General features: G+C 53.5%; 1 protein-coding gene and 1 long non-coding RNA gene across 2 annotated transcripts in view; one reads left to right on the top strand and one right to left on the bottom strand.

The window, feature by feature from the left end:
• Positions 1–22,857, bottom strand: part of LOC147107213 (leucine-rich repeat serine/threonine-protein kinase 2) — a gene marked incomplete at its 5' end in the record, with an annotated part of 193,741 nt that overhangs the window by 35,002 nt on the left and 135,882 nt on the right.
• Positions 1–22,857, top strand: part of LOC147107214 (uncharacterized) — a 29,334-nt gene that overhangs the window by 4,378 nt on the left and 2,099 nt on the right. Inside the window, exon 2 of the long non-coding RNA XR_015081059.1 lies at positions 13,401–13,498. This is a non-coding gene — a long non-coding RNA (uncharacterized LOC147107214). The remainder of the gene's footprint in view (positions 1–13,400; positions 13,499–22,857) is intronic.

Here is a 22,857-nt window from a genome sequence, read left to right as displayed (position 1 = left end):
GCTTAGTATACTGGTTTGAGATCCAACTCTCTCACCCTCCAACTGAATTAGGAATTCAACCATGTTATGGTCACTTGTTCCAAGGGGATCCTTTACTAGGATATTTTTTATTAATCCTGTCTCATTACACAGGATCAGATCTAAGATTGCCTGCCCCCTGGTTGGTTCAGTTACATACTGCTCAAGGAACCCGTCCATAATGCATTCTATGAACTCCTCAAGGCTGCCCTGCCCAACTTGATTTGTCCAGTCAATATGAAAGTTAAAATCCCCCATGATTATAGCTGTTCCCTTATTACAAGCCCCAACTATTTCCCGATTTATACTCCGACCAACAGAGTTGCAATTGTTAGGAGGCCTATAGACTACGCCCACTAGTGACTTTTTCCCCTTATTATTCCTTATCTCCACCCAAACTGTTTCACTATCCTGATCCTTTGACCCAATATCATTTCTCACTATTGCAGTGATTCCATCCTTTATTAACATAGCCACCCCACCTCCCTTTCCTTCCTGTCTGTCCTTCCTAATTGTCAAATACCCCTGGATGTTTCGTTCCCAGTCATGGTCACCTTGTAGCCATGTTTCTGTAATGGCCACCAGATCATACCCATGTGTAGTTATTTGCACCGTCAACTCGTCTATTTTGTTACGAATGCTGCGTGCATTCAGATAAAGAACTTTTAAATATGTTTTGTGACAATTTATTCCTGCTTTTACCCCCTTTACGACTCTACCTTTATCTTTATACATTCTGTCCCTTCCTGACACGCTCTGGTTTTTAATTCCCCCACTGCTACCTTGCTCTATTGCCTTCTCCGCTGATATTTTTATTTTTCGCTCTCTTGAAACCTCCCCCCCACTAATTAGTTTAAAGCCCTCTCTACAGCCCTAGTTATTCGATTCGCCAGGATTCCAGTCCCAGCACAGGCCAAGTTAAGTCCGTCCCAACGGAACAGCTCTCTCCTGTCCCAGTACTGATGCCAGTGTCCCAAGAAGCAAAACCCATTTCTCCCACACCAGTCTTTGAGCCACACATTTAACTCTCTAATTTTATTTACCCTAGCCAAATTTGCTCGTGGCTCAGGTAGTAATCCAGAGATTATTACCCTTGTGGTTCTGCTTTTTAATTTGGCCCCTAGCTGCTCATACTCCCTCAGCAGAACCTCTTTCCTTGTCCTATCTATGTCGTTGGTACCAACATGGACCACGACAACTGGATCCTCCCCCTCCCACTCCAAGTTTCTTTCCAGCCCAGCGGAGATGTCCTTAACCCTGGCAGGCAACACAGCCTTCGGGACTCTTGCTCTCGTCTGCAAAGAACCCTATCTATCCCCCTAATGATACTATCCCCTACCACTACAACATTTCATTTTACTCCCCCCACTTGAATGGCCCCTCGTTCCACGGTGCTGTGGCCAGGTTGCTCATCCTCTCTGCAGTCCCTGTTCCCGTCCTCACAGGGAGTAAGAGCCTTGAACCTGTTGGACAAGAGCAAGGGCTGCGGCTCCTCCAACACTACCTCCTGGATCCCCGTACCTGCCTCACTCATAGTCACACCATCCTGTCCCTGACCACGGAATACACCTGAATTAGTTAATCTAATTGGTGTGACTACTTCCTGGAACACAGGCCTAGAAATTCAGTATAGCCACGTTTGGGGCGCTACAGCCGGGCGGCCGCTAAAGTTTGCGCCCGGCGCAACTTCGCGCCACCTTCGCCGATATTCAGTGGCATCGCCCCAAGAGGTTGCTGCTGCGCTAAAACAGGCGTTGCACGACTATCGTTAGGCGCTAAGCCGGTGGCACGGGGCGAAACCCCCAAGGCCGGGCGCAGCGCAGGTGCGGCGAGTTGCTGATTGACGGCAGACACTCTGGCGCCGGTGAGCTCTTAAAGGGGGAGGGTGGATTTGTTTGCCTGCCACGCCCTGCACACTGCAGCCCTGAAGCAAGGCCTGACCACTGCTGCTTGATCTGGACAACGCCCAGGACTATGGAGAAGGCCAACGTTTGCACCCATTGCAGCCCCCATTATATGTTTCCAATCAATGCTATGGCTCTGAAGTTAAAGACAAGTGCAAAGCTGTGGCCTGAAGCCACAAGTACCTGTGCGAGTGTTGAGCCAAACCAGAAAGCTCTCTACCTTTGTCTCTCTGCAAAGATCCGTCTCTCACAAAGAAGGAGTGTTGCAAAATGGCTGCCATTTCTACTGCAGGAGGAGTGCCCTTTAATTAGCGCGCCCCGCAGCGACTGGGAACTGTTCCCCTCCACCAGTCGCTAGGGGCGCCAGGCGCGCAATAGGCCGGCGCCACTGAATTTCCGGCTTGGGGCGCACAAAGGGCGTTGGACGATGAAATGACGTCAGGATCTGCGCACGCAGCTGAGCGCGCGCAAAGGCTTTGCGCCGCCGCTAAATCTTTACTGAAGTTGGGGAGAGGCGCAGATCGCGCAGCGCCCGGCCGCTAGCCGCCTAGCGCCCCACATCTCCTCCTCCTAAGGCGTTGGCGCAAACAACTGAATTTCTAGGCCACAGAGTCCAGGTAACTCTCCCCCTCCCTGATGTGTCGCAGTGTTTGAAGCTCGGACTCCAGCTCATCAACACGGAGCCGGAGTTCTTCGAGCAGCCAGCACTTACTGCAAATGTGATCACTGTGAACATCAATGGTGTCCACCAGCTCCCACATATTGCAGCAGTAACACATCACCTGCTCTCCCATTCTATGTAATGAATTAAATTTATTGTTATTATTTTTAAATACCCTCTGCCCCGATTCTAGATGATGAATATCACACCTCTATTTAATTGAACTTACCAACTTATAAAGGTTTAAAAGGGAAGGAAAAGTACTCACCAACCAGCCAATCACCTACCAGCTTGGCTGTGATGTCACTTTTGAATTCTGACCTCCCCTTGGAATGTTGCCTGTGGAGCCTGTTTAGGCTGCCTCGCCTCGCTGCTCCGACTCGACTTGATACCTGCTGCTACTCCCGGCTGCCTCAACTTGGCCTCGCCTCGCTGCTCCGCCTCCGCGATGTCTGCTAATCCTGAGACCAAACTCTCAACAGCACTCTCTGCTACTCGCACTCAGATCTGCCCCTCCGACAGTGCTGCGCTCCCTCAGTACTGCCCCTCCGACAGTGCGGCGCTCCCTCAGTGCTGCCCCTCTGACAGTACGGCGCTCCTTCGGTACTGCCCCTCCGACAGTGCTGCGCTCCCTCAATACTGCCCCTCCGACAGTGCAGTGCTCCATCAGTGCTGCCCCTCTGACAGTGCGGCGCTCCCTCGGTACTGCCCCTCCGACAGTGCGGCGCTCCCTCGGTACTGCCCCTCCGACAGTGGGGCGCTCCCTCAGTACTGCCCCTACGATAGTGCAGCACTCCCTCAGTACTGCCCCTCCGACAGTGCAGCACTCCCTCAGTACTGCCCCTCCGACAGTGCGACGCTCCCTCAGTACTGCCCCTCCGACAGTGCGGCGCTCCCTCAGTGCTGCCCCTCTGACAGTACGGCGCTCCTTCGGTACTGCCCCTCCGACAGTGCTGCGCTCCCTCAATACTGCCCCTCCGACAGTGCAGTGCTCCATCAGTGCTGCCCCTCTGACAGTGCGGCGCTCCCTCGGTACTGCCCCTCCGACAGTGCGGCGCTCCCTCAGTACTGCCCCTACGATAGTGCAGCACTCCCTCAGTACTGCCCCTCCGACAGTGCAGCACTCCCTCAGTACTGCCCCTCCGACAGTGCGGCGCTCCCTCAGTACTGCCCCTCCGACAGTGCGACGCTCCCTCAGTACTGCCCCTCCGACAGTGCAGCTCTCCCTCAGTACTGCCCCTCCGACAGTGCTGCGCTCCCTCAGTACTGCCCCTCTGACAGTGCAGTATTCCCTCAGTGCTGCCCCTGCGACAGTGCGGCGCTCCCTCGGTACTGCCCCTCCGACAGTGCGGCGCTCCCTCAGTACTGCCCCTCCGACAGTGCAGCACTCCCTCAGTACTGCCCCTCTGACAGTGCAGCGCTCCCTCAGTACTGCCCCTCCGACAGTGCGGCGCTCCCTCAGTACTGCCCCTACGACAGTGCAGCACTCCCTCAGTACTGCCCCTCCGACAGTGCGGCGCTCCCTCAGTACTGCCCCTCCGACAGTGCGACGCTCCCTCAGTACTGCCCCTCCGACAGTGCGGCGCTCCCTCAGTACTGCCCCTCCGACAGTGCAGCACTCCCTCAGTACTGCCCCTCTGACAGTGCAGCACTCCCTCAGTACTGCCCCTCCGACAGTGCAGCGCTCCCTCAGGACTACCCCTCCGATAGTGCGGCGCTCCCTCAGGACTGCCCCTCCGACAGTGCGTCACTCCCTTAGTACTGCCCCTCTGACAGTGCGGTACTCCCTCAGTGCTGCCCCTCCGACAGTGCAGCGCTCCCTGAGTACTGCCTCTCCGACAGTGCGGCGCTCCCTCAAGACTGCCCCTCCGTCAGTGCAGCGCTCCCTCAGTACTGTCCCACCGACAGTGCGGCGCTCCCTCAGTACTGCCCCTCCAACAGTGCGGCGCTCCCTCGTTACTGCCCCTGCGACAGTGCGGCGCTCCCTCAGCACTGCCCCTCCGACAGTGCGGCGCTCCCTCAGCACTGCCCCTCCGACAGTGCGGCGCTCCCTCAGCACTGCCCCTCCGACAGTGCAGCGCTCCCTCAGTACTGCCCCTGCGACAGTGCAGCGCTCCCTCAGTACTGCCCCTGCGACAGTGCGGCGCTCCCTCAGTACTGCTCCTTCGACAGTGCGCCGCTCCCTCAGTACTGCCCCTCCGACAGTGCGGCACTCCCTCAGTACTGCCCCTCCGACAGTGCAGCGCTCCCTCAGTACTGCCCCTCCGAAAGTGCAGCACTCCCTCAGTACTGCCCCTCCGACAGTGCGACGCTCCCTCAGTACTGCCCCTCCGACAGTGCAGCTCTCCCTCAGTACTGCCCCTCCGACAGTGCTGCGCTCCCTCAGTACTGCCCCTCTGACAGTGCAGTATTCCCTCAGTGCTGCCCCTGCGACAGTGCGGCGCTCCCTCAGTACTGCCCCTCCGACAGTGCGGCGCTCCCTCAGTACTGCCCCTACGACAGTGCAGCACTCCCTCAGTACTGCCCCTCCGACAGTGCGGCGCTCCCTCAGTACTGCCCCTCCGACAGTGCGACGCTCCCTCAGTACTGCCCCTCCGACAGTGCGGCGCTCCCTCAGTACTGCCCCTCCGACAGTGCAGCACTCCCTCAGTACTGCCCCTCCGACAGTGCGGCGCTCCCTCAGTACTGCCCCTACGACAGTGCAGCACTCCCTCAGTACTGCCCCTCCGACAGTGCGGCGCTCCCTCAGTACTGCTCCTTCGACAGTGCGCCGCTCCCTCAGTACTGCCCCTACGACAGTGCAGCACTCCCTCAGTACTGCCCCTCCGACAGTGCGGCGCTCCCTCAGTACTGCCCCTCCGACAGTGCGACGCTCCCTCAGTACTGCCCCTCCGACAGTGCGGCGCTCCCTCAGTACTGCCCCTCCGACAGTGCAGCACTCCCTCAGTACTGCCCCTCTGACAGTGCAGCACTCCCTCAGTACTGCCCCTCCGACAGTGCAGCGCTCCCTCAGGACTACCCCTCCGATAGTGCGGCGCTCCCTCAGGACTGCCCCTCCGACAGTGCGTCACTCCCTTAGTACTGCCCCTCTGACAGTGCGGTACTCCCTCAGTGCTGCCCCTCCGACAGTGCAGCGCTCCCTGAGTACTGCCTCTCCGACAGTGCGGCGCTCCCTCAAGACTGCCCCTCCGTCAGTGCAGCGCTCCCTCAGTACTGTCCCACCGACAGTGCGGCGCTCCCTCAGTACTGCCCCTCCAACAGTGCGGCGCTCCCTCGTTACTGCCCCTGCGACAGTGCGGCGCTCCCTCAGCACTGCCCCTCCGACAGTGCGGCGCTCCCTCAGCACTGCCCCTCCGACAGTGCGGCGCTCCCTCAGCACTGCCCCTCCGACAGTGCAGCGCTCCCTCAGTACTGCCCCTGCGACAGTGCAGCGCTCCCTCAGTACTGCCCCTGCGACAGTGCGGCGCTCCCTCAGTACTGCTCCTTCGACAGTGCGCCGCTCCCTCAGTACTGCCCCTCCGACAGTGCGGCACTCCCTCAGTACTGCCCCTCCGACAGTGCAGCGCTCCCTCAGTACTGCCCCTCCGAAAGTGCAGCACTCCCTCAGTACTGCCCCTCCGACAGTGCGACGCTCCCTCAGTACTGCCCCTCCGACAGTGCAGCTCTCCCTCAGTACTGCCCCTCCGACAGTGCTGCGCTCCCTCAGTACTGCCCCTCTGACAGTGCAGTATTCCCTCAGTGCTGCCCCTGCGACAGTGCGGCGCTCCCTCAGTACTGCCCCTCCGACAGTGCGGCGCTCCCTCAGTACTGCCCCTACGACAGTGCAGCACTCCCTCAGTACTGCCCCTCCGACAGTGCGGCGCTCCCTCAGTACTGCCCCTCCGACAGTGCGACGCTCCCTCAGTACTGCCCCTCCGACAGTGCGGCGCTCCCTCAGTACTGCCCCTCCGACAGTGCAGCACTCCCTCAGTACTGCCCCTCCGACAGTGCGGCGCTCCCTCAGTACTGCCCCTACGACAGTGCAGCACTCCCTCAGTACTGCCCCTCCGACAGTGCGGCGCTCCCTCAGTACTGCTCCTTCGACAGTGCGCCGCTCCCTCAGTACTGCCCCTCCGACAGTGCGGCGCTCCCTCAGTACTGCCCCTCCGACAGTGCAGCGCTCCCTCAGTACTGCCCCTCCGACAGTGCGGCGCGCTCCCTCAGTACTGCCCCTACGACAGTGCAGCACTCCCTCAGTACTGCCCCTCCGACAGTGCGGCGCTCCCTCAGTACTGCCCCTCCGACAGTGCGACGCTCCCTCAGTACTGCCCCTCCGACAGTGCAGCTCTCCCTCAGTACTGCCCCTCCGACAGTGCTGCGCTCCCTCAGTACTGCCCCTCTGACAGTGCAGTATTCCCTCAGTACTGCCCCTGCGACAGTGCGGCGCTCCCTCGGTACTGCCCCTGCGACAGTGCGGCGCTCCCTCAGTACTGCCCCTCCGACAGTGCAGCACTCCCTCAGTACTGCCCCTCCGACAGTGCAGCTCTCCCTCAGTACTGCCCCTCCGACAGTGCTGCGCTCCCTCAGTACTGCCCCTCTGACAGTGCAGTATTCCCTCAGTGCTGCCCCTGCGACAGTGCGGCGCTCCCTCGGTACTGCCCCTCCGACAGTGCGGCGCTCCCTCAGTACTGCCCCTCCGACAGTGCAGCACTCCCTCAGTACTGCCCCTCTGACAGTGCAGCACTCCCTCAGTACTGCCCCTCCGACAGTGCGGCGCTCCCTCAGTACTGCCCCTCCGACAGTGCGACGCTCCCTCAGTACTGCCCCTCCGACAGTGCAGCTCTCCCTCAGTACTGCCCCTCCGACAGTGCTGCGCTCCCTCAGTACTACCCCTCTGACAGTGCAGTATTCCCTCAGTACTGCCCCTGCGACAGTGCGGCGCTCCCTCGGTACTGCCCCTGCGACAGTGCGGCGCTCCCTCAGTACTGCCCCTCCGACAGTGCAGCACTCCCTCAGTACTGCCCCTCTGACAGTGCAGCACTCCCTCAGTACTGCCCCTCCGACAGTGCAGCGCTCCCTCAGGACTACCCCTCCGATAGTGCGGCGCTCCCTCAGGACTGCCCCTCCGACAGTGCGTCACTCCCTTAGTACTGCCCCTCTGACAGTGCGGTACTCCCTCAGTGCTGCCCCTCCGACAGTGCAGCGCTCCCTGAGTACTGCCTCTCCGACAGTGCGGCGCTCCCTCAAGACTGCCCCTCCGTCAGTGCAGCGCTCCCTCAGTACTGTCCCACCGACAGTGCGGCGCTCCCTCAGTACTGCCCCTCCAACAGTGCGGCGCTCCCTCGTTACTGCCCCTGCGACAGTGCGGCGCTCCCTCAGCACTGCCCCTCCGACAGTGCGGCGCTCCCTCAGCACTGCCCCTCCGACAGTGCGGCGCTCCCTCAGCACTGCCCCTCCGACAGTGCAGCGCTCCCTCAGTACTGCCCCTGCGACAGTGCAGCGCTCCCTCAGTACTGCCCCTGCGACAGTGCGGCGCTCCCTCAGTACTGCTCCTTCGACAGTGCGCCGCTCCCTCAGTACTGCCCCTCCGACAGTGCGGCACTCCCTCAGTACTGCCCCTCCGACAGTGCAGCGCTCCCTCAGTACTGCCCCTCCGAAAGTGCAGCACTCCCTCAGTACTGCCCCTCCGACAGTGCGACGCTCCCTCAGTACTGCCCCTCCGACAGTGCAGCTCTCCCTCAGTACTGCCCCTCCGACAGTGCTGCGCTCCCTCAGTACTGCCCCTCTGACAGTGCAGTATTCCCTCAGTGCTGCCCCTGCGACAGTGCGGCGCTCCCTCAGTACTGCCCCTCCGACAGTGCGGCGCTCCCTCAGTACTGCCCCTACGACAGTGCAGCACTCCCTCAGTACTGCCCCTCCGACAGTGCGGCGCTCCCTCAGTACTGCCCCTCCGACAGTGCGACGCTCCCTCAGTACTGCCCCTCCGACAGTGCGGCGCTCCCTCAGTACTGCCCCTCCGACAGTGCAGCACTCCCTCAGTACTGCTCCTCCGACAGTGCGGCGCTCCCTCAGTACTGCCCCTACGACAGTGCAGCACTCCCTCAGTACTGCCCCTCCGACAGTGCGGCGCTCCCTCAGTACTGCTCCTTCGACAGTGCGCCGCTCCCTCAGTACTGCCCCTCCGACAGTGCGGCGCTCCCTCAGTACTGCCCCTCCGACAGTGCAGCGCTCCCTCAGTACTGCCCCTCCGACAGTGCGGCGCTCCCTCAGTACTGCCCCTACGACAGTGCAGCACTCCCTCAGTACTGCCCCTCCGACAGTGCGGCGCTCCCTCAGTACTGCCCCTCCGACAGTGCGACGCTCCCTCAGTACTGCCCCTCCGACAGTGCAGCTCTCCCTCAGTACTGCCCCTCCGACAGTGCTGCGCTCCCTCAGTACTGCCCCTCTGACAGTGCAGTATTCCCTCAGTACTGCCCCTGCGACAGTGCGGCGCTCCCTCGGTACTGCCCCTGCGACAGTGCGGCGCTCCCTCAGTACTGCCCCTCCGACAGTGCAGCACTCCCTCAGTACTGCCCCTCCGACAGTGCAGCACTCCCTCAGTACTGCCCCTCCGACAGTGCAGCGCTCCCTCAGGACTACCCCTCCGACAGTGCGTCACTCCCTTAGTACTGCCCCTCCGATAGTGCGGTACTCCCTCAGTGCTGCCCCTCCGACAGTGCAGCGCTCCCTGAGTACTGCCTCTCCGACAGTGCGGCGCTCCCTCAAGACTGCCCCTCCGACAGTGCAGCGCTCCCTCAGTACTGCCCCTCCGACAGTGCGGCGCTCCCTCGTTACTGCCCCTGCGACAGTGCGGCGCTCCCTCAGCACTGCCCCTCCGACAGTGCGGCGCTCCCTCAGCACTGCCCCTCCGACAGTGCGGCGCTCCCTCAGCACTGCCCCTCCGACAGTGCAGCGCTCCCTCAGTACTGCCCCTGCGACAGTGCAGCGCTCCCTCAGTACTGCCCCTGCGACAGTGCGGCGCTCCCTCAGTACTGCTCCTTCGACAGTGCGCCGCTCCCTCAGTACTGCCCCTCCGACAGTGCGGCACTCCCTCAGTACTGCCCCTCCGACAGTGCAGCACTCCCTCAGTACTGCCCCTCCGACAGTGCAGCGCTCCCTCAGTACTGCCCCTCCGACAGTGCAGCGCTCCCTCAGTACTGCTCCTTCGACAGTGCAGCGCTCCCTCAGTACTGCCCCTCCGACATTGCGGCACTCCCTCAGTACTGCCCCTCCGACATTGCGGCACTCCCTCAGTACTGCCCCTCCGACAGTGCGGTGCTCCCTCAGTACTGCCCCTCCGACAGTGCAGCGCTCCCTCAGTACTGCTCCTTCGACAGTGCAGCGCTCCCTCAGTACTGCCCCTCCGACATTGCGGCACTCCCTCAGTACTGCCCCTCCGACAGTGCGGCGCTCCCTCAGTACTGCCCCTCCGACAGTGCAGCGCTCCCTCAGTACTGCTCCTTCGACACTGCAGTGCTCCCTCAGGACTGCACTGTGAGTGTCGGTCTGGATTAGACTCTCTAATAGTACACGCCCCATTCCAGGTCCCGAGCCTTTAATCAGGTAGCCTTGTGTTTATGGCTCTGAGCTGGAAAGCCAGTGATGTGCGAGTTCAAATCCCACCATAGTGATATTGGATTTAAATTGCTGATGATTTGTGAACTGTCACTTTGTTGTAAAAACCCAACTGGTTCAGTGATGCCCTTCTGGGAGGAGAAGCTGTCGCTGCTCCCTCGTCTGGCTCACACGTGACTCCAGTCCCACCCTGTGTGCTTGAAACTAAATGCACCTGGGAATGGGTAATGAATACAGCCGTGCCCATGTGACCCACACAAATAAACAGGAACGTGTGGAATAAAAACAGAGAATGCTGGAAACACTCAGCGGGTCAGGCAGCATCTGTGGAGAGAGAAACAGGGTTAACGTTTCAGCTCAATGACCCTTCGCCAGAACTGCAACCGTGTGGAACCTTCCCTCATCCCTGCTGCATCAAGTATCCGTCCAGAAACTATAGACAGAGAGAGGAAGGAACAACAGCTAATTTAAATAAAGTTAGTTGACCAGCCTTGGCATTGCTCCAGGATAAAAGTTAGAAAACATTTTCTCTCTTCCAGTGACTGAGTCTCTTTTCTCTCCCACCTTCTCTCTCTCTCTCTCTCCTACCTTCACTCTCTCTCTCTCTCTCCTTCTCTCTCTCTCCCACCTTCTCTCTCTCTCTCTCCTCTCTCTCTCTCCTTCTCTCTCTCCCACCTTCACTCTCTTTCTCTCCCACCTTCTCTCTCTCTCTCTCTCTCCTCTCTCTCTCCCACCTTCACTCTCTCTCTCTCTCTCCTTCTCTCTCTCTCCCACCTTCTCTCTCTCTCTCTCTCCTCTCTCTCCTTCTCTCTCTCCCACCTTCACCCTCTTTCTCTCCCACCTTCTCTCTCTCTCTCTCTCCTCTCTCTCTCCCACCTTCACTCTCTCTCTCTCTCTCCTTCTCTCTCTCTCCCACCTTCTCTCTCTCTCTCTCCTCTCTCTCTCCCACCTTCACTCACTCTCTCCCACCTTCACTCTTTCTCTCTCCCACCTTCTCTCTCTCTCTCTCTCTCTCTCCCACCTTCACTCACTCTCTCCCACCTTCACTCTTTCTCTCTCCCACCTTCTCTCTCTCTCTCTCTCCTCTCTCTCTCTCCTTCTCTCTCTCCCACCTTCACTCTCTTTCTCTCCCACCTTCACTCTCTCTCTCCTCTCTCTCCTACCTTCTCTCTCTCCTCTCTCTTTCTCCTCTCTCTCCCACCTTCACTCTCTCTCTCTCTCTCTCCTCTCTCTCCTACCTCCTCTCTCTCCCACCTTCACTCTCTTGGTGCGATTTAGGACACACGGGGGGTGGGTGGCGGCAGCAGAGTTTTGGATGAGCTGGAGTTTACGGAGGGTGGAATGTGGGAGGCCGGCCAGGAGTGCGTTGGAATGGTCGGGTCTGGAGGTGACAAAGGCCTGGATGAAGGTTTCAGCAGCGGATGAGCTGAGGCGGGGCGGAGACGGGCGATGTTACGGAGGTGGAAGTAGCCGGTCTTAGTGATGGAGAGGATGTGGGGGTCAGAAGCTCAGCTCAGCTCAGGGTCAAATAGGAGGCCGAGGTTACAAAGAGTCTGGTTCAGCCTCAGACAGTGAACGGGGAGGTGAATGGAGTCTGTGGTGATGGTACGGAGCTTGTGGGGGTCTGTGAGGCTAAGGGGAAAGACAAGGGGAGTGGGATTCATTGGAGATATCCTTGAAGGAGTCAGAAACAGGCCATTCAGCCCAACTGCTCCCTGTCGGCTTTTTTCCGAGTGGCAGGCAGTGACTAGTGGGGTACCGCAGGGATCGGTGCTAGGACCCCAGCTATTCACTATATATATTAATGATCTAGACGAGGGAACTAGATGTAATATCTCCAAGTTTGCAGACGACACAAAGCTGGGTGGGCGTGTGTGCTGGGAGGAGGATGCTGAGAAACTCCAGTATGATTTGGACAGGTTGGGTGATTGGGCAGATGCATGGCAGATGCAGTATAATGTGGATAAATGCAAGGTTATTCACTTTGGTGGCAAAAACAGGAAGGCAGATTATCTGAACAGCAATAGATTGGGAGAAGGGGAAGTGCAACGAGACCTGGCTGTTCTTGTGCACCAGTCGCTGAAGGTAAGCATGCAGGTGCAGCAGGCGGTTAAGAAGGCAAATGGTATGTTGGCCTTCGTAGCGAGAGGGTTTGAGTACAGGAACAAGGATGTCTTGCTGCAGTTGTACAGGGCCTTGGTGAGACCGCACCTTGAGTATTGTGTGCAGTTTTAGTTGCCTTATCTGAGGAAGGATGTTCTTGCCATGGAAGGAGTACAGCGAAGATTCACCAGGCTGATACCTGGGATGGCAGGAATGACGTATGAGGAGAGATTGGGTCGATTGGGCTTATACTTGCTGGAGTTTAGAAGAATGAGAAGAGATCTCATTGAAACTTATAAAATTCTGACAGGACTGGACAGACTAGATGCAGGAAGGATGTTCCCGATGGCGGAGGAGTCCAGAACCAGGGATCACAGTCTAAGGATAAGGGGTAAGCCATTTAGGACAGAGATGAGGAGGAATTTCTTCACCCAGAGAGTGGTGAACCTGTGGAATTCTCTACCACAGAAGGCAGTAGAGGCCAATTCATTAAATATATTCCAGAAGGAGTTGGATATATTTCTTAAGGCTAAAGGGATCAAGGATATGGGGAGAAAGCAGGGACAGGGTACTGAATTTGGATGATCAGCCATGATCTCATTAAATGGCGGAGCAGGCTCGAGGGGCCGAATGGCCGACTCCTGCTCCTATCTTCTGTGTTTCTATGCTCCACATGAGCCTCCTCCCATTCTTCATCATCTCAGCAACATAACCTTCTATTCCTTTCTCCCTCATGTGCTTATCTAACTTTCCCTGAAATGCACGATGGGCCAAATGCCCTCCTGTAGGGGGGGTGTAAGGCGGGTTTTTGGGAAGGGTGTGTGGGGCAGGGGGGGTCAGGTGGGTGTGGGGCGGGGGGTGTAGGGGGAGTGGGACGGTGGGGGTGGGAGGAGTGGGGCAGGGGGGGTCAGGTGGTTGTGGGGCGGGGGGAGTGGGGCGGTGGGGGTGGGAGGAGTGGGGCGGAGGGGTGTAGGGCGGGGGAGGTGGGGAGTGGGGGTGGGGGGTGTAGTGAGTGTAGGGTTGTTCTGGATGAATTAAAATAGGCTGAATATTCTTCCTCATCTGTGAGTATCTTCTGACTCCAATTTTTGGTATAAAGTCAATCACCTTTGGTTTTGCAGCTGCCAGGACCTCCCCGACTCTTCAGCATGTCCACAACATCTATAACGTAACCGGGAATCTTGTCAGTGGCCGCTGTACCATGAATATACAGGAACAGGTAAATCTATACGAACATACGAATTAGGAGTGGGAGTCGGCCCCTCGAGCCTGCTCCGCCATTCAATAAGTTCATGGCTGATCTGATTACTCCACATTCCCGCCTACCCCCGGTAATCTTTCACCCCCTTGGTTACCAAGAATCTATCGACCTCTGCCTTAAAAATATTCAAAGACTCTGCTTCCACCGCCCTCTGAGGGAGAGAGTTCCAAAGGCCCACGACCCTCTGTGAGAAAAAAATTCTCCTCATCTCTGTCTTAAATGGGCGACCCCTTATTTTTAAACAGTGACCCCTAGTTCTAGATTCTCCCACAAGAGGAAACATCCTCTCCACATCCACCCTGTCCAGATCCCTCAGGATCTTTCAATCAAGTCACCTCTTGATGTGCCAAATAACTGCCCGAATCCGTGAAGTTAAAGCTTAAGACAGAAGCCTTTTATTAAATAAGAATCATGGCAGAGTTAACAGAGTACATCATCGACCGAGCCCTTGGTAGAACATACCAGAAGAGGGGCGGGGCCAGGGAGGAGCATTAGTGGTTCCCCCCGGTGGAACATTCCAGACATTACAAGTACAAGTACAAATATCAGAACACAGTTATTTCATCACATTCACCCCCTGCTATAGGTTCAGTCTGTCAGGAGGTCTGATAATCCTCTGGGAACGACGTAACTCTTGCTGAGGCTCCTCCCGGAGTACTAACTCCGGTTCATTCGAATTCCCAGAATCATCAGTATTTTCCACACTGAGGGTTTGTGTCTCTGAAGGTCCAATACCACGATTGAAAACTCTACTCTCAGAGTCGAACTCTTTTCGAGCTCCAGCAGGTGCAAGATCTTTAATAGAGACCGTATCCTCTCGCCCATCCGAATATTGAATATACGCATACTGGGGATTAGCATGGAGGAGTTGTACTTCCTCCACCAGTGGATCAGTCTTGTGGCCTCTCACATGTCTGCGCAACAACACAGGGCCCGTGGTCGTCAACCATGTGGGTAACGATACTCCATTAGTAGCTTTTCTTGGAAAACTAAACATCCTTTCGTGAGGGGTGGCATTCGTCGCTGTACACAAAAGAGACCTTATGGAATGCAGCACGTCTGGCAGGACATCCTGCCAGCGAGAGGTCGGCAGGCCTCGTGACTTCAGAGACAGTACGATAGCCTTCCACACTGTCGCATTTTCTTTCTCGACCTGCCCGTTACCACGAGGGTTATAGCTGGTAGTTCTACTCGTTGCAATCCCCTTCGATAGCAAAAACTGTTGTAATTCTTCGCTCATAAAGGAAGAACCCCTATCACTATGTATATAGTTAGGCATGCCGAACAAGGAAAACAGTTGGCAGAGGCATTTAATTACAACAGCACTAGTCACATCCGGACAGGGGATAACAAAAGGGAACCGAGAGTACTCGTCTATAATATTAAGAAAATAGACATTACGGTCGCTCGATGGAAGGGGACCTTTAAAATCGAGACTCAAACGCTCAAATGGTCAAGTTGCTTTAATAAGATGAGCTGGCTCGGACGGCTTATAGAAGCGGGGTTTGCATTCAGCACAAACATGACAGGTTCTGGTCATTGTCCGGACCTCCTCAATAGAGTAGGGTAGATTGTGGGACTTAATGAAGTGGTTCATTCTGGTAACACCAGGGTGGCAGAGTGCGTCGTGGAGACTTTGAAGCTTATCTGTACCTAGACTAGCACATACTCCTCGTGACAAAGCATCCGATGGCTCATTAAATACTCCAGGCCTGTACTGGATATCATAGTCATATATTGACAGTTCTATTCGCCATCTTAAAATCTTATCATTTTTGATCTTGCCTCTCTGCTTAGTATTGAACATAAAGGCCACAGATCGCTGGTCAGTAATGAGCGTAAAACGTTGGCCAGCGAGATAATGTCTCCAATATCTGACTGCTTCAATAATTGCCTGTGCCTCCTTTTCCACTGAAGAATGTCGAACTTCTGGTCCTTGCAATGTACGAGAGAAGAAAGCTACTGGTCTACCAGCTTGGTTAAGAGTTGCTGCCAACGCAAAATCAGATGCATCACTTTCCACTTGAAATGGGATCTTCTCATCCACGGCACATACCACTGCCTTCTCAATGTCCCGTTTGATATTAAGGAAAGCCTCCTGAGCTTCCGCCGATAGCGGAAAAGACGTCGACTTAATAAGAGGTCGGACTTTATCTGAGTAGCTAGCCACCCACTGGGCATAGTACGAGAAGAATCCCAGACACCACCTTAAGGCTTTTACAGTGTGAGGTAAAGGTAATTCCTTAAGTGGGCGTAATCTTTCAGGATCTGGGCCGATTACCCCATTCTCCACAACGCAACCAAGAATACACAAACGTGTAGTATTGAAGGTGCACTTGTTTTCGTTGTAGGTCAGGCAGAACCTCTTTGCAGTCTCTAGGAACTTCGCGAGATTTTGATCATGCTCCCGTTGGTCACGCCCACAGATGGTAACTGTTGTGTATGTAACCTGTTCCACCTTAAGAGAGCTTAAGCCTGTTCCACCTTAAGAGATGTACTACTTTCTCAGGCTGCTGTAGACGTAATACCGGGGGTGAACACACCGGTATATAAGCACTGTGCAGTAATCTTGTATTCAGTATAGTCCCTACCTCCAACCAGTAAAGACCTGTTTGAGTTATATGTTTAAGTCTTTGTGTTAATTGTTCAATACAGTACACATACTTAACACTGGCGACGAGTCAGGTTCTTACCCTGCGGCAGTTATTCCACGGCGGTTGAAGAGAGGTTTCAAACCTCACCACTCACCACCCCACTGGAAGCGACAGGCATTAGGACCCTGAAGCCTCCATCAGCTTGTGAACCGGAGTAGAAGACAGGACTGGGGAAGAGAGAGGTACAGGGCGATAGCGATCGGCAGATAAGGGCCGGGCCGCTTTGAAGTGAGGGGCGCAGCCGGGCCATCGATCGCATCCGCTGATAAGGGCCGGGCCGCTTTCAAGTGCGAGGCGCAGCCGGGCCATCGATCGAAATCCCTGATAAGGGCCGCACTCGGGCTGAAAGGCGCGGCGGCTGCAGAAGCTCAAGGTGCGAGAGCCGCGGTGCACAGCGCGGGCTATCGATCGCGGCGGAGATAAGGGCCGCACTCGGGGCTGAAGGGAGACGGCATCGGGGGACGGGTGAAGACCGCCAAGCGCGGGAAAACCGCCATTTTGTGGGCGGAGGACAACGGCAAGAGCGGGAAGCCGCCATCTTGGATAGCAGTAAAAAAAAAAATCTGAGAAATTGCAAATCTGATAAAGTACTACAATGCCTAAACACGGGAATATTAGCAACTTTGATAGTGACATCGAAGATTGGGCCATATATGTTGAACGAGTTAAAAATTATTGTAAGGCCAATAAAATTCGTGAGGCTGATAAAGCACTAACATTATTAAATTTAATGGGTGCGAAGACATACGGGCAATTGAAACACCTGTTATCACCAGATGAACCAGCGGATAAGACGTTCGATGAGATTGTTACTGTCCTGAAAGATCATCTAAACCCCACGCCGCTGATGCTAGCGGAACGATTTAAATTTTACGACAGAAGGCAGCTACAGCATGAAAGCAATGCTGAATATTTGCTGGAATTGCGTAAATTAGCGAAATATTGCCAGTTTCGAACGGGACTGACAGATGCACTACGAGACAAATTTGTGTGTGGTTTATTTAAACAGGATACACAAAAGCGACTGCTCGAGGAGAATGAGCTGACGCTTGAGAAGGCGGTCACTATGGCAGCAGCACACGAAGCCGCAGTGAGAGGCACGGCAGTAATGCAGCTACGGTCACCGGAGCTCAGTGCACACAAATTGGGTGTGAGTTCTGTTAAATGTTATCGTTGTGGAAAGACAACGCATGATCAGAACCAGTGTTGGTTTAAAAACCAAGAATGTAGAACTTGTGGTAGGCTTGGACATATAGCTAGAGTATGCAGGTCAGGGAAGAAGACCAGCAACAAGAAGTCACCGCAAGGGAAATACGCAAAGGTACACAAGGTGGCCAAACAGGAGTCCGATTCAGACGCAAGCAGTATTGAACTGGCTAGCTTAAGGGTACTCAACGTTGGTAAGGGTGCAGACCTCCAGACAATTTGGGTTACTCTTCAGATAGAAGGAGTCCAAGTAAAAATGGAATTGGACACTGGATCGGCATTGTCGGTCATGAATAAGAAAGATTACAGAAGGTTATTCCAACATATTCCCCTACAGGATACGGAGATTATATTGACAACCTACACGGGGCAGAGAGTGTACCCCATCGGGACAATAAAGGTTGCAGTGGCCAACAAGGGCGAAGGAAGTCAAATAATGGACTTATATGTGCTACCGGAGGGAGGTCCACCACTACTAGGCCGGGAGTGGTTTAGAAACATAAATATGGACTGGCATTCACTAAAAGCCATAAAGAATGAGAACTCGGTGCAGATAATCAGCCCAGACTCTAGAACTGATGATGGTAAGACCAACCCATGTGCAAAAGACAAAGTTTCAGCACAGAATTCCACCGAGCAACAACAACATAGTTTAACAGAGAATTCTGAGTCTGTCAAGTCTACTGATATGCACATTTTTGAGGGACACTGGGCTCGAACTCAACTCCATTTCAAACTACAACAGCAATTAGAACAAATGATTCGCCGTTTTGAGCAAGAGATGAATGAAATAAAAAAGTTCTTTGTTACAGAGTGGGAGAATCTGGAAAGGCAACAGAAGCAACTGATGGAGAAAATGGAGCAGGAGCACACCAACCATCTGCGCGAGGAGGCCGAACGAATCAAAGCTGATTCAGGTTCTGAAGGTGCGTGCCATAATCTGGTGTCAGAAGAGTTAACGGTCAGCCAACTCCTTCATATGCTGAGGGACAAGACTCTGAAATGGGAAAAACTTGAACACGAGCTGCGATCTTCAAAGGAAAAGGGTTCGGAGCTCTCAAAAGTCATTGAGATGGCTGATGTGATGACACAGACTGAAACGACTGCAACAGAGCAGCCATTGGATGCCAAAAGTACGCTGACTCACGTCAATGTAGAACAACAGACCGCTGAAACAGCTGCTCCGGTAGAGGGACTGCATAGTCCGAGCAATCAATCTCCAAAGGAAGTTGAAGTATTAAAATCACAAATGAGGTCACTAGTAAACGACTTGCTGAAAGCCCAGAAAAAGCTGGATGCAGAGGTACACATGAAGAAGTCTCTTCAGGAAAGATGTCTGGATTTGGAACAAGAGCTGGCTAACGTCCAGCTGGGTATGGAGGAAATAGACGACCCTCTCGCTGGCCTAGCTCAGGACGACACCGAATATTACCATGACCTGTCGGACGACTCCGAATATTACGATGTCCTGTCCTGCCCAGCTTGTAACTTCGACCCCCAAAGTGCAGAAATCATGGAGGAGCACCAAAAGTCTACGGAACATCGGAAGAAGGTGGCTCTACTACGGGAAGTAAGAGAGATAGAGAAGGAACAGCAGTCGGATAGCGTCCAGTTGGGTAAGGAAGAAGTAGAAGGGCCTCTCGACCTGTTGAGTGATAGTGAATACTACGAGGATGTGGTATGCCCAAATTGTGATGGAAACTCCCAAAGTGCTGAAATCCGGAGGAAGCACTTAAGGTCTAAAGAACATAGAGAGTTGGTAGCATTACAGCTGTCCGCCGAGAAGATGGGAACGACAAGAGTTGTAAAAAGGCAGAAAAGAAAAAGAAGAGGCCGAAAATAATAATTGTTTAAAATATTGTTACTTCTACTACCTCCGGCCGAACACTACGAAAAGATGCTGTCTGGAACGAATTAAGATCAGAGACTGAATTTACGAACTGTTCCCACAGAGACTGAACCTGTAAACTGTTCCCACTAAGAGTATGTTGCAACTGTTCGTAGAGATTGAATCTGTGAACTGTTTTCCGCAGAGACTGAATCTGTGATATGTTACGTTAAACATGAAGTTATATATGTATATATGTTATTATGTTATGTTAAATGGGGGGGATGACTATAAAGCTAAGAAGGGAGGAGTGTTGTGTTTGTAACCTGTTCCACCTTAAGAGAGCTTAAGCCTGTTCCACCTTAAGAGATGTACTACTTTCTCAGGCTGCTGTAGACATAATACCGGGGGTGAACACACCGGTATATAAGCACTGTGCAGTAATCTTGTATTCAGTATAGTCCCTACCTCCAACCAGTAAAGACCTGTTTGAGTTATATGTTTAAGTCTTTGTGTTAATTGTTCAATACAGTACACATACTTAACAGTAACATTGTCCAGGTACGGGAATGTTGCTTCCAACGCATATTCATCCACCATACGATCCATCTCCCGTTGGAAGACGGATACCCCATTCGTCACTCCAAAGGGCACCCGAAGGAATTGGAACAGGTGCCCATTAGCTTCGAAGGCCGTATAAGGTCGGTCTTCTATTTTGATGGGGAGTTGATGGTAGGCAGACTTTAAATCAATGGTGGAGAACACGCGGTACTGAGCTATCTGGTTCACCATCTCAGAAATACGAGGCAAAGGATAGGCGTCTAATTGGGTATACAAGTTTATAGTCTGGCTATAATCGACCACAAGTCTTTTCTTCTCATTAGTTTTAACCACCACCACCTGGGCACGCCACGGGCTACCACTGTGTTCGATGATTCCCTCCCGTTGAAGCCTTTCCACTTCCTCTTTTATAAATGTTTTATCTTCTGAACTATACCGTCGACTCTTAGTCGCTATAGGTCTACAATTAGGAGCAAGGTTCGCAAACAAAGAAGGCGGACTTACGTTTAAAGTAGAAAGGCTGCAGACTGTGAGCGGAGGCTGAGATCCACCATACTTAAGGGTAACGCTCTCATGCTGACACTGGAAGTCCAAGCCTAATATTAAGTTCACACACAACTGAGGTAATATGAGGAGTTTAAAGTCCTTATACTCCGTATCATTAACGGTCAATGTGACTTTACAATATCCAGTTACCTCCGAAGTAAGGGATTTGGACGCTATCACAATTTCACTTCGAGTAGGATACACCTTCAATGAACAGGAGTTAACAAGGTTGGGGTGTATAAAACTTTCAGTACTGCCACAGTCTATCAAACACCCAGTAGGACGACCATTAATCTTAATGTCCATCATAGATTTTGCCAAGGAACACGGTATGGTCTGGTCAACCATAGCCGAGGCTAGACTAAAACGATAGGCGGCAGCAGAGAAGACATCGGGTACAGGATTACCCTTACACACTTTACTAAAATGGCTGGGCAACTTTGCCTGGGGTGTTTAGATTGGCCACAAAAATAACACTTAGACCCATGGGGCACAGCCGCAACAATAGGATTAAGTGGGGGGCTCCATTGGTGTTATGGATGCCTCCATCTTCGGAACACACGAGGCTGAGAGAGATGCATGGGCTGATGCATACACTTCTGAATTCTTCTGGGCTACATCTAACGATCGAGCAGCAGCGACAACCGTTTTTAAAACTAACGAGTCGTTCTCGAGGAGTCTCTGTCTAATATAATTAGATCAGAGGCCAGATATGAAAGAATCGCGGATGGCTTCTTCCTGATACACTATGGCAGAGACAGCCTTGTAGTTGCAACCCTTAGCCAAAGCCTTAAGGTCCTGCAGGAAATCGTCCAGAGATTCCTCGGATAATTGCCTGCGAGTAGACAGGAGATACCTGGCGTATACTTCGTTAACCGACTTAAGGTACTGGGCTTTAAGAGCTGTGAGGGCCTCTTCATATGTAGTAATATCTTCAATTATAGAGTAAGTTTGATGACTTACCAAGTTGGTTAGAAGACCCAACTTGTTAACCGTCGGATCGGTCGATGATGCGATGAAGTGTTCAAAACATCGGAGCCAATGTGTAAATTTCTTCGACGCATCTGCCAAATGGGGATCGATATCCAGACGCTCTGGTTTCAAAAATCGATCCATCTTCCAAAAGTTGTTATTTAATAAAATTGATGTGCCAAATAACTGCCCGAATCCGTGAAGTTAAAGCTTAAGACAGAAGCCTTTTATTAAATAAGAATCATGGCAGAGTTAACAGAGTACATCATCGACCGAGCCCTTGGTAGAACATACCAGAAGAGGGGCGGGGCCAGGGAGGAGCATTAGTGGTTCCCCCCGGTGGAACATTCCAGACATTACAGTACAAGTACAAATATCAGAACACAGTTATTTCATCACACCTCTTACTCTTCTAAACTCCAGCGGATACAAGCCTAGCCTGTCCAACCTTTCCTCATAAGACAACCCGCCCATTCCAGGTATTAGTCTAGTAAACCTTCTCTGAACTGCTTCCAACGCATTTACATCCTTCCTTAAATAAGGAGACCAATACTGTACACAGTACTCCAGATGTGGTCTCACCAATGCCCTGTATAACTGAAGCATAACCTCCCTACTTTTGTATTCTTCCCAATAACATTCTATTAGCTTTCCTAATTACTTGCTGTACATGCATATTAACCTTTTGCGATTCATGCACTAGGGCACCCAGATCCCTCTGCATCTCAGAGCTCTGCAATCTCTCACCATTTAGATAATATGCTTCTTTTTTATTCTTCCTGCTATCGGTTTGGTCGCTCGGGAACTCTGTACGATTGAAATGCTGGAATGTTTAGAGGGAACGCCACAGCTCGATCCCGTTATTGCATGACAGGAATAAAAACAGGGAGGAAATCTGCATCTCGCCCATTGAGTTCCATGTGCGTGACACAACTCCATTGAGTGGTGACAGGAAGTACTGACAGAAACCTTCGCTCCACCCACTATCGATTGCCTCTCAGTACTGGCTTTAGAAGATTCTGAGGGGGATTGACAGGGTAGATGCTGAGAGGTTGTTTCCCCTGGCTGGGGAGTCCAGAACTAGGGGGCACAGTCTCAGGATAAGGGGTCGTCCATTTAAGACTGAGATGAGGAAGAATTTCTTCACTCAGAGGGTTGTGAATCTTTGGAATTCTCTACCCCAGAGGGCTGTGGATGCTCAGTCATTGAGTATATTCAAGGCTGAGTTCGATAGAGTTTTGGACTCTAGGGGAATCAAGGAATTGGGCAGGAAAGTGGAGTTGAGGTCGAAGATCAGTCATGATCTTATTGAATGACTCGAGGAGCCGAATGGCTGACTCCTGCTCCTATTTCTTATGTTCTTATACCAAAGCTCCGTATTGTATATTTTGTTGGTGAGATTCACTCTATTTGATGTCAATGCCTGAGAATGACGTGTTGCTTCCAGGACCTTAAGGAGAATCCTTTGAGGCTGGTATAGAACAGGCCAACAGCAGCATGACCCTCGCCCTGCGCCCCTCCAACGCTGCACATTATCCCCCATTCCTCCT

The sequence above is a fragment of the Somniosus microcephalus genome, chromosome 15 (assembly GCF_052327205.1).
Source record: "Somniosus microcephalus isolate GS21.2 chromosome 15, FLI_Smic_1.0, whole genome shotgun sequence".
Taxonomy (NCBI): Eukaryota; Metazoa; Chordata; class Chondrichthyes; order Squaliformes; family Somniosidae; genus Somniosus; species Somniosus microcephalus.
This window is presented reverse-complemented; position numbering and strand designations above follow the sequence as displayed.